The sequence below is a fragment of the Saccopteryx bilineata genome, chromosome 3 (genome assembly GCF_036850765.1).
Source record: "Saccopteryx bilineata isolate mSacBil1 chromosome 3, mSacBil1_pri_phased_curated, whole genome shotgun sequence".
Classification (NCBI taxonomy): domain Eukaryota; kingdom Metazoa; phylum Chordata; class Mammalia; order Chiroptera; family Emballonuridae; genus Saccopteryx; species Saccopteryx bilineata.
Window position 1 is genome coordinate 172,949,482 of NC_089492.1, and position 12,669 is coordinate 172,962,150.

General features: G+C 40.6%; 1 long non-coding RNA gene across 1 annotated transcript in view; it reads right to left on the bottom strand.

Annotated features, from left to right (window-relative positions):
- LOC136330831 (uncharacterized) overlaps positions 1-12,669 on the bottom strand; it is a 508,264-nt gene that overhangs the window by 135,620 nt on the left and 359,975 nt on the right. Inside the window, exon 7 of the long non-coding RNA XR_010730391.1 lies at positions 10,918-11,036. This is a non-coding gene — a long non-coding RNA (uncharacterized lncRNA). The remainder of the gene's footprint in view (positions 1-10,917; positions 11,037-12,669) is intronic.

Sequence of the window (12,669 nt, forward strand, 5' to 3'; positions counted from 1 at the left end):
GATTCCATTTATATAAAAGTGCATGAAGACATAAGCACGTGGAAATAAATACTAAATGGAAATCTCTCTCTACTTTAAAATTCTCTCTACTTTAATTATAGGTTGTTTTTATTTTGTTTTGAAGGTCTTCCTATATTCTCCAAATTTTCTACACTAAACATGAATTACTATATAATTCAAAATTTTCTTTGGATTTTGAAAAGTAATAGAAACATTTTAATTGCAAATACTATTTAGAGAGTTCTGTCCATGGAAAGTGAGAGCAATCCCCACTCTCAGCTGCCTAGTGACAAAGCCTTACTTCCTAGGCAGGAGCAAATTTCCTTTCTACACCCTGGGACTCTGTATGACTATAAAGATGCTACAGAGGATTGCTCTTTCCACATTCTACTGTCCCCAGAAAATGACTTTTAGAAATTCTTTCATTATTGTTTTCTGCAAAGAAGGTTTTTATAAGTAGAGTAAATGTCAACTTTATTTTGGGTCTTAATTTTTCCAGAGGGCCTACATTCCATGGAATATACATTCTAACTTTCCTCTTTCCTCTCTTCTCTATTCTCCTTCCCCATTGACCTCTCCCTCTCTTCTTCTCTTCTTTCCTCCCCCTCTATCTCTTTTATAATGTCTAGCTGTGTCTCTTAAATACTGCCCTCAGACCAAGACAGCAGCTTTTTCTTTGATTTCTTCTACACTTCACATAATGTTCAGAGTCACATCCTCTAAGACAACATAAAAATTTCAAAAATACAACTCAGTTTCAGTTGTATTTTTAATATATTTTCAAGCATCATAGAAAACAACTGTATGTGTGGTATCACACACACACACAGGCACATACACATGTGAAAACCAGAATGTGAGAAGTCAACATGATATCAATTCAAAAGGACATGTGGTGAATTTTTTCAGAGCAAATACTCAGACCATTCTGGGGCTGGGGCAGGAAGTAGAAGCTGGCAACAGCCCACCACTGGAGATGGGGCATAAAAGCAGCAGAAACTCTAACTGAAAGAGAGAAGCTTGAAATCTTTCTATTACCAAAGCAGGCAATTAAAACATTAAATGTGAAATCTGCGGCACTGTAAATTTCCTAATATGGTATAAGTGCTGAGTTTCCCAAAAAATGTTTTCTCATCTTTCAACATATCAAAGTGCATGCCAAAACCCCAAAGAAACATTTCCATTTTGAAAACAAAAATAAACCACACACATCCACATTCTATTAATAGTGTTGTCTTGCTTTAAAGACTCTGCATCCTTAGTGGAAAACCCCATTGCAGTTTACATAAATTTTAACATTATTGAAAACTCTCATCCAAAATAAACTGGGTGTGTGTGGGTGAGCTAGGTGGGACGGAGGCTAGAGTAATCAAACCCCTTTCCATATTTCCTCACTAGAGACCAAATGTTATGTTCCTCCTCGTCACACCTAAGGACTGTGTGAATACATTCTCCATATTTAGCATCATTTCTTAAAAGAAAGTGTAAAGAAGGAAGCTGGCAGAAGACACACAGGTTCAAGCCAACTCCACAATATTTGGAGACCTAAGATAGAGGGGCATAGGCTTAGAACCGAAAATCCTAGCAGAAATTGCTAGACGAAGCAAAGGACATGTAAAAAATCCTCCAATCCAGACCATAAACTCTTAGTCCTGCCACCACAAAGATTTATGCTGGTATACTTCATAAGGTTATATAAATATCTAATCACTATGTTGTATACATGAAAATAATGTAATATTGCATGTCAATTTATAATTGAAAAATAAATTTTAAAAAATAGAAAGACCAAAGTGTAACTTAGTCCATCCTGAAAGACTGAGTGTGGAACTAAAATGGCCAGTTCAAACCCAAAGTCTTTTGAAGAGTGCCCATATGCACAACCTTAGATGCTTGAGCTCTGAGTCACAGGCCCTAGAATGTCTTACCAAGAAAAGTAAAAGGGAAAACCAGTGTTATATGGGGACCACAAACCCACCGGGTAAGGTGAAGAAATATGAAGAGAACTGGCTCAGGATTTGGTGACTCAAACGTAACTAGCAAGAAAAGAAAGGGTATATGATGGTGCTGAGGTGAATTTTTTTCAAGTCAACAGATGCAGCTTCAAATCCTAACCCAGCTATTTACTTACATGAACTGGGCAAGTTCATTACCCTGTTTCTCTCCCCTTACTTTAACAAATATCAATCTAACAGTTGATAGCAGGCGCTTTTCTAAGCACTTCACAATTCTTACTTTATCTATCCCAACAACAAACAACTGAAGTTGGTTCTGTTACTAACCCCACTTCACAAATGGGGAAACTGAGGCACTGGGCCACCACATACTCTGATCATAGCAAAGTGATGAGTCGAACTTGGGCAGTCTGGCCCCAATGCCTGAGTTCTGCAGTTCTACGTTGTGCCATTTATCAAATACTTCCTCTGTCAAGGCTGTGGTATAGATTCAGTGAAATGTGTGTACAGCACCCAGCACAATGCCTGGCATTTAGCGGAAGCTGAATAATTTATCCTCTTCTTCCCACTGTTCCCCCTTCATTCCCCCTACCCTGCAGGAGGCTACAGGCAAGATTTTGCATAGAAAGGCAGTTACCTCAATCTGTGAAGGCTCAGAGGCTGGGGGGGGGGGGGGGAGAAGGGGGCAGAAAACAACCCTCTGTCTTTATCCCCTAAGGCCTGGAACAAATGCTCTAACTGAAGCAGAGATGTCCAGCACTTCCAGAGAGAGCCTGCCTCTAGTTATTATGATCTGCATTCAAGGTACAAGCACTGGAGACGAGCCTTAGGAAAACTGAAAGGCTTCTTATTTTTGTACTGGGAGCTATACATATGTTTATGTTAAACAAAACAATACCGAAAATTTATATCATACCTACTACCACTATAAAATGACCTACTTTCCAGAACCTTCCACTGCCTAGAAACAGGCAGAATATTTGTATCAGTCTGTGGCTTGTTTTAAGACAGTCCAGACACTGAGGGTGACCTAGAGAACAGAGTCCCCTTTGAAAATTATTAAGAATAATTAGGCCTTGGTTCCTGGGAGCTGTGTTGTGAAACATGAGAAAATTTTGTTTGCCAGCCTTTTTGGCAGTATTTTCATGAACTGGTGACAATAAAATAGAGGACAGAAACTATTTTTGTACTGATGTGAGTCTAAAGCATCATTGAGAAAGGTGCACATGTTATCAGTCAAGAGACTTACTTAGTTGGGCAAGTGGTGACCCACACAGCACAGGGGATCTAATACACCTAGAATTCTCCAAAGACACAATGAGTACGTGTTACTGATCAAAGGTATTTATAATGCTATCAGATAGGAGTGCTGTCTACACACTTTTTCAACTTTTCCTCATTTAACAAAAAGTCCTATTTGGTGCTAAAACAACGCAAGAACATTATTTTATTGCAAGAAAGAAATAGATCACTACAATGAATTACTGAAACTGTTCTGACCCTGAGTATGTGCTAACATGATGTAAAAGTAATTAAGAAGGAAAAGCTGACTTTCTACATTTTTAGTCTCAGTCACTGTGGCTATTGAGTTCATTGATGGCCTGCCAAATCTTGCAAAATTATAGCACTCCTATCCAACTGGTTTCTAAAACTATAAGCTTCTATTGTGAATAAGCTTGATTTTCTGCTTTAGAAATCCATCAACTGCTAAGAGAGGCTCAAACAAAGGGCCCAGGTGCACACACCGGGAATCAAGTTCTTCATTCATTTAATTACAGTTCAGCGCCAGGGAGAGAGCTAGGTGAAGGTGCCGTCTTCCTAAAATGTTCATTGGAAATGGGAAATTTCTATCAGGGACACAAAAATGACATCCTTCAACTTGTCCATCTGTAAAGTACCCCAGTGTCAATGATGTTTCTGTAATCATATGCTAGCCACATTTAGGCTTGTGGCTTGGTCAGCACATTTAATTGGGGGGGGGGGGGGGGACAGAAAAGGAAATAGACTTAGCAGGGAAAGAGGAAGGCCGGATGAAGTTTTTCAGACTTTGTGGACCTGTGTGAACAGTTTCTGCTACTTAAGGCTTAAGCTGTTACCCCCTAGCAGGGATTTTTGTTATCTTCTTAGTCATTTCAAAAGCCATTAAAATGGGAATGAGGGAGGGAAGAGGTGGGGGAGGGAGGGAGTTTTTTCTGTGTGTGTCTGTGAGTCAGCAAAAGCCGGAAGCCTAACAAAACTACTTCAAACAGCAGGCTGCAGAGGAGGACAATAGCTTCTACCCCCCAGACAGTGAGAAATTGCATTATCCTAAAGGATCACGGCCACCCGTGTTCAGCACAGATAAGTGAGAACCTTCCCTGCCCCGGCCAATAGGAGTCAGGCAGCACGGCCGCTCCCAGAAGCTCTGGGTGGCCTTCAATCCAGCCTCTCCAAAGGCTTCCAAGGCAAAAACACTGCAGCTGTGTGGTGCTCGGAGCACAGGGGCTGGGAGAGGAGCCCAACAAAGCCCAGGGGCAGGGCCCTGCATTCCCCACCACCACCAGGTGCTCTAAATCCCCTCTCAGGGCTTAGGAAAATCACGCAGAGTTCTCCAGGCTGATTCCTAAGCAGCTGTCTGAGCTGGCCGCACTGCTTTTCCCCAGCAGTCAACTCACATGGTGCTTCACAGACTCCAGAAACTGGGGAGATTTCCCTGCCAGGCAGCTTAGTACTCTAGACACAGTATAATTAATGCCATTTGGCAAAAGAGTGGGGAGTGCCAAAGTTAGTCCTGAAGAAGAAAGAAGGCTTGCCACACACCCTACGAAGCAGACACAAAGCCCCTTAAGACATTTCCTTTAAAGATTCTGGCAAATCCCATCAAGAACTTACATTTGCAGTAAAATTTTAAATTCAAAATAATGTATTAACTTCCTCTGAGAGAGAAAAAATATCTTAACATTTGAGAGAAAGTGTATGAAAGTTATACCACTGCTCACAAAAAATTAGGGGTATTTTATGACCTCATATTCATTTTTAAATATCCCCTAATTTTTGTGAGCAGTAGATATGATCACTTTGGGGTTACTGCCATTTGCATAGGAAAACTCATTTAAAAATTTTTCACTTCTTAATTAGTACCTGCTGTTCAATGTACAGCATTTCTTTAATTTTCCAGTCAGGGGGTGTGTGTATTTTTAAATATTTTTATATTTCTAACTAATACCTAGAGTATTCAAGCTAATATCAGAGTTTGTTCAACTGACAAAAAAGTTAGTCAAAACATAAAATAAGCTGATAAGGCTGAAATCTCATTAATATGCATACAGTCCCCTGACCATCCCTTGTCTAGAACCCAATTTTGCATATAAATCATTTTGAAAGTATATGTTTATTATATACACAAAATATATTTTATATAACACTTTTTTAAATTGACTTTAGCAAGAGAGGAAGGGAGACAGGAACATCGATCTGTTCCTGCATGTGCCCTGACCAGGGATCAAATTGGCAACCTCTGTGCTTCAGGACAAAGCTCTAAACAACTGAGCCAACTGGCCAGTGCAGCAAAGTATATTTTTATTGAGAATGTGTAACAAAAGAAAAGGGATTATAGGATGCAGAAGATAGAAAAAATAATATTGAAGCACTGGTGCTGACAATAATATTTTATGCAAAACCAAAATGGTATAGGTGTTAAAATTAAGTCATTTGACATCTTGATCCCTGAAATGGAGGTGGAAAGAGGAAGGAGATGGTTTCCACTTGGCCCCTGATTTGCTGTGGGGCCTACCTCAAGTTGTGTGATACCTCTGTTATAACATCTGCAAAATGGAGATAATACTTCACACTACCTACCTCAGAGAGCTGTTAGAAGTTTAAATACCAAAATAGAAAATCCTCAAAGCTCTTTGAGTTTCTCATAAATAGAGGACTTGAAATGTAATAAAGAACCAGTACCCTCTATAAAACCCTCTATTTCTGTTTCAAGAAATAGGAAACAGACTCCAGCAATACAACAGGGCAAATAACTCACAGGGCATTACATCTAAGATCAGGGAGGCACTGGGCAATTCAGCCATAGCTTCCAAGAAAAAGGTGAGGGGAAATAGTGCTGAAATTCAGAGCTACTCAAAACCAAAAAAAGCATCCAGGGAAAGGCAAAAACCAGTACTATTTCAACAAATGGTCAATCTCAAAAGAAGTAATCTTAAAAAATAAAATTTCCAGATTCTTGCCTCAAGGTCTAGATCTATAACAGCGGTTCTCAACCTGTGGGTCGCGACCCCGGGGAGGGTTGTGACCCACAGGTTGAGAACCGCTGATCTATAAGAAGACAAGTGACAAAATTACACTGGTAATTGTTCGAGTGTAGTCAAGTCTCGTAATATAGTAAATTGGTTCCCTAACGTATTAAGTAAAATGACCCCGTTACAGTGAATACAATTTACACACAGAATACATAAATTAGAGTACAGGGGTCCTCAGGTTACGACACAGTTTCTTTCCTACAACAGGGATGTAACCCAAATTTTGGTGTAAGTCAAAACACACCCTAGCCTAACACAGACAGAACACTTGCACTTGGAACAGTCCAAAATGACGTAGGTGAGCGCACTGGGGGACGCCAGCTCCCTCACTCACATGCATGTTCAGAGGCAGGTTAAGGTCAGTTGAGGCCCCAGGTTCAGAAGAAAATATTGGGCCCCTTAAAAAAAGAGAGACAAGGAAAATAAAAATACATGTAACCATATTTTAAAATAAATAAAAAATATTATATACTGTTAATGTTAAAATTGCACATATGACACCAAACTTGGTGTCATTAGAAAAAAGTATTTTGTGGGCCCTTCAGAAGTCAGGGCCCAGGGTGCACGCCTGGTGCACCCGCCATTAAATCCACATCTGTGCCTGTTTCTGCATATTGTTCCTCCACCTGCAACCAAACTAGTTCCCCCACGTAGTACATAAGTATGCTGCTACTGGAGTAGGCCGTAAAACTCATCTCAATTTATCAAAGTTTTTATGTGAGTGAATGTCGTAAACTCAAAATATTATATGTCTAGACTGTTGTAACCCGAGAACCTTCTGTATTTTTAATCAATTTATACTGGACACAAAAGCCAAAATGAACAGTATATGTCCACCTTAAAAAGAAATTATTTTGGCCTGACCAGGCGGTGGCACAGTGGATAGAGCATCGAACTGGGATGCGGAAGGACCCAGGTTTGAGATCCTGAGGTCTCCAGCTTAAGCGCGGGCTCATCTGGCTTGAGCAAAAAAAAAAAAGCTCACCAGCTTGAGCCCAGGGTTGCTGGCTCAAGCAACGGTTACTCGGTCTGCTGAAGGCCTGTGATCAAGGCACATATGAGAAAGCAATCAATGAACAACTAAGGTGTCGCAACAAAAAACTGATGATTGATGCTTCTCATTCTCTCTCTGTTCCTGTCTGTCTGTCCCTATCTATCCCTCTCTCTGACTCTCTCTCTGTCCCTGTAAAAAAAAATATTTTGGTGTTCATAGAAGATTGAGAGAATATGAAATATTCATATACCTTAAGATAATATGAATTATAGAAAATTTGAAATTGATAAATACATATTTATTATATTATATTATCATATCAAGCACTTATTGTGGTTCATGTGTCAGGTTAAAAATTATGTTTTTAATGAGAAATATCCTATTCCTGGCTCTCGTGGAGCTCAGCCCTGCCAGGAGGAGACCTAAACACAATAAAACAGAGCACAGTAGGGTATGAATCAGGTATAATCGGTGCTGAGGTAGAAGAGATGAAATAAGTAATCAATCCTGCATGGAAAAAAAGAGAGGAGGGATGCAGTTCAAGAAATTTTCATACATTCTGACACTTGGACAAGACCTTGCACAATAAACACTATTTCACCACATACAGAAGAAAGAAAAGGGGCATTTTCGATTAGGAAGCAGCAGCCAGAGACAGATTTAATGACAGGCGCACCGAGTGCGCACCCTGGGCCCCGACTTCTGAAGGGCCCGCAAAACCCCAACTTTACATTTTTTTCTAATGACACCAAGTTTGGTTTCACATATGCAATTTTTACCTTAATAGTACATAATATTTTTATTTATTTAAAAATATGGTTAACATGTATTTTTATTTTCCCTGTCTCTTTTTTTTAAGGGGCCCAATATTTTCTTCTGTGCCTGGGGCCTCAACTAACCTTAATCGGCCTCTGGCAGCAGCCCATGTCTAAGGGCATGTCCTGCTATGTCCTAATTAACACTGTAAAGACAATCTGGGAGGCCTGCATTGCAAGGTTTTGGGGAATAGAGGAGAGAGAATAACAGGGTGATATATTTGAAAAGAGATTTGATATTTTCTATAATTCAAGATAAGAGACTGAGGCAAAGCAGGGGGGATGTTATCTGCCTCTGCCATGAGACAAACTCTAGGAAAACGGAAAGCATTGCTGAGCCCAATTTGTTTTGTTTTGTTTTTGCCTTTTAAATGATTCTTTTTATAATTTTTAAAAGATTTTATTTATTGATTTTAAAGAGAGAAAGAGAGAAGGGGCAAGGAGCAGGAAGCATCAACTCCCATATGTGCCTTGACCAGGCAAGCTTGGGATTTCAAACCAGCGACCTCAGTGTTGCAGGTCAACACTTTATCCACTGCGCCACCACAGGTCAGGCCTAGGCCAATATTCTATGTGTAGATAAGGTAGACAGAAAGCAGTTCTGCTAAAGGGCATAAAAAGTTTAACTATGACTCAGGCGTGGTCAGGACTTGGATTTTCAGGAGAAACAGCAAGCCCAAATTAGGTAAATAAAACAGTGCAATAGACTGAATAGGGCCTCCAAAGATAACAGTTTCTAATTTCTGGAACCTATAATGTTACCTTCTAGGGCAAGGACTTTGCAGACATGATTAAAATAAGATTTTGATATGGAGTGATTATTCTGGATTATCCAGTTGGACCCTAAATAACAAGTATGCTCATTAGATGAAAGCAGAAAGAGAATCTGACTACAGACAGAAGAGAAAAAGGCAATGTGAACATGGAGGTAGATATTAGAGGGATGCAGCCACAAGCCAAGGAATATCTGCAACCACAAGAAAATGGAAAGGACAAAGAAACAGATTATCCCCTAGGCCTCTGATGAGAGAGCATTCCTATTGACACCTACATTTCCATTGTTTTAAGCCACCAAATTTGTGGTAATGTTACAAGAATCATAGGAAACTAATACACACAGTGAGCAAAGCATCATCTCTCAGGTGCTCTTGAGTGCCACACCCACCAGTCCTGATACAAACAATTCAGATGAAAGGCACCTCAGCTACCAAGAAGAAGTTGAAATTCAGGCTGAAGCCTTAAAGGAAAGCTAGATTATTAAACTGAGTAACTGGCCAAAATTTAGACATTGAGACCCCAATAAAATTACAGATTAGGTCAAAACAAGATAGATGGAAAAACTGCAAATGATGGCCACCAAATGATGGCCACTGATTGATGACACTTGTGGAAAGGAAACTGGCTGAATACTGGTGGGAAAAATAGGACAGATATAGCAACTGAGAGGACATCACTGGGCCACCTAATTTCTGGTCTAGGGGAGCTGACTCATTTTAAGTGTCCATTAGAACTGGGAAGAGGTTAGAGGAGGATGGAAAACATTTACATTCATCCTGACTCACTCAGGACTGACTCTAGACCAGGATCTGGACTAGAGTACAACATCAGAGACATCCGTGGATCCAGGTATGGAAAAATTACAGGAATGAGGCAGACAGGACATGGAATGCCAAAAAGCTTCAACCATGCTTTTTAGTCCATAAGGGAAATAACACAATGAGACCTATTTGGGCGAGTGGGAGTGAGGTAGGATTGTCCATAGTGGGCTATGTGGCCCAGTAAGAAGGTAACTAAACCAGCCAAGGCTTTAGACAATAGAGGCCAGATATAAGAACAGGAAAATGCAGATGGATTAGAAAAATATCGCAGTGGGATAAAGCGTCGACCTGGAACACTGAGGTCGCCAGTTCGAAACCTTGGGCTTGCCTGGTCAAGGCACATATGGGAGTTGATGCTTCCTGCTCCTCCCCTTTCTCTCTCTCTCTGTCTCTCTCTCTCAACTCCTCTCTCTCTAAAAAATCAATAAATAAAATATTTGGCCTAGCGTGCGGAGGACCCAGGTTCGATTCCCGGCCAGGGCACACAGGAGAAGCGCCCATTTGCTTCTCCACCCCTCCGCCGCGCTTTCTTCTCTGTCTCTCTCTTCCCCTCCCGCAGCCAAGGCTCCATTGGAGCAGAGATGGCCCGGGCGCTGGGCATGGCTCTGTGGCCTCTGCCTCAGGCGCTAGAGTGGCTCTGGTCGCAATATGGCGACGCCCAGGATGGGCAGAGCATCGCCCCCTGGGGGGCAGAGCACCGCCCCTGGTGGGCGGGCCGGGTGGATCCCGGTCGGGCGCATGCGGGAGTCTGTCTGACTGTCTCTCCCTGTTTCCAGCTTCAGAAAAATGAAAAAAAAAAAAAAGGAAAAATACTTAGAAGACAGGGCAGGTAACTTGAATAGGAAATGAGTGGTTGGTACGAACTGAAGGCAGCAGGTAAATGACAACACCAGTCTTTGAAGTACAAAACTGAAAAGAAAAGGTTATGGTAGAAGAGAAAGACAGACTTTGTCTGTGGCTACACCAAGTCCAAAGTATTGGTGGGTTATCCAGGAGTGATAGCCAGAAATCAATGGAACACAGATCTGAAATTCAGAATGTCAAACATGTCTGAGATGCTTGTGAAAGTAATGTGTTCTTTCATCTTCATCCTCCTGACCCATCACTATGAAAGGGATCCAAAAAAAGTTCCTAAACTTTTAATATCCTAAAAACAACCTTTGGAACCATACTCACATCACCAACCTCTAAGAAAAACCCTGCATTGGCAGCACCAAAAAGTAAACATATTAGAAATTTTCTAAGTAGAGGGAAAAAAATTCTTACCATTAGGCATTTCTCTTTTCTGTTAGTTTTGAGGACATCTGGTGGTATGGGCAACAGAGAACAGCCATGACTGGGTCAGGGCAGCTGAGAAGGATGTTCAAGGAGGACACCAGGATGACCTGTCGATGGAAAAGAAAGCTTACTCTTGAGATTTGCAGAAGACATCAGGTTAGATTCTGCCAGAGCAAGAAATACAGATTTACAAAAAGAAAAAAAAGAAAATATGTTCACCAATATAGACACCTGGGGAAAAAATGAGGAAAAAATAAGGACACAGATGTATCTGGGAAAGAAAATGGATGGTAAAGATCAGCCACAGACTCGGCACGCCTCTCCTGCACCAGAATTCTCCCGTGTACAGTGCTCTGCTGCCAAATGCAAGCAGCTCTCCTTGCAGCCTGTAACTAGTCATGGCTATTACTAGCTGAAATGTGGAAATGGCTTACTGGGGGAGCATCAGACATTTCAGATTAGACAGTCTGGGAGAGGTGACATGTGGGAAGGCAGCAAGATTTAACACAATGATGCAGAGGACTATGATATCATTTTGGTCCTCAACCAATGTGTGTAAAGATAAAGAAGGTTCTTTAGCTCCATATTGAAGACCACAGCAGTGCAGAGGTGACAATAAAATAGCTCCTCTATCTTAAAAAGCTTTTAGATGAACAAATATCCATAGGGAATAAATAAAAGACCTAGTAAAATATATGTAAATAAACAAACAAACACATGAGCTATTCAGGCCTTATTTGTAAAACCTATTATAAAAACACATCTATCTCAGTGTCTCTGTTTAAACTTTGAAGGTCATAGAAATCCAGACAGTGTTGATATTGCAGAATGGAGGACATAATCAACAGAAGCCCAAAACATACCCAAAATTAATCACACCACCTTATATTTGCAGAATACTTATATGAATGCTGCCTCATAACATCTCGTCTGATCTCTAACCAAGCAGTGCTTATGTTTTCTCCCACAATTTGAACCATGGATTCATTCTATATGTTTTTATTTAGTGCCTACCATACAAATCATTCTGTGGGGAAATACACACATAAACAATAGTACCTGCCCTTAGGGAGTTAAAAACTGATTTGGTGAGAAGTATGAGACATGGAAATATAAAAATAAAAAACATAACATGGGAATTTTAAGAAATAGACTGGTAACAGTTAAATATTCTTACAAGGAAAGAAGTGAGAGACAGAGACAAGAAGGGTTATGAGCTTTTAAGTGGAGAAGTATATATGAAGGAAAAGGGGAAGAGATGAACTGGAGCTCATAAGAAGTGGATGATTTCATGAGTGGAAACATAGGGAGAGGAGATTTCGAAGGATTGGACAAAAGAAGTGAAAAAAGAGGCCAGTGTGATGAAAGGTGTAACACTAAGCATAAATAAAAAAAAATTTCCTGCTGCAGAACAAAGATGATGGTAAGCCCAATGAAGACAAGCTGATTGGGGAGTCTGGGCTTTACCTAGAACCTATCTAAGTGTTAGGTCAGGAGTGACACATGAACTTGGGCTTTCATCAGAAAGCTACACAGGGAAGAGAGGACCTTTGTCTCAGAGGCTAGTTAGAAGGCTGTTATAGTAACCTAGGCATGAAGCCATGAGTTTCTGACCAGGGAGGAAGGGACAAGATGAAAGAAAAATGGCTGGGAAAGGGAGTACTAACAAAGAGGGAAATGATTTGAGTGACTGTGAGGATAAAGAGGATGAAGAGCAGGGAAAGTTAAACAATGGGCTCA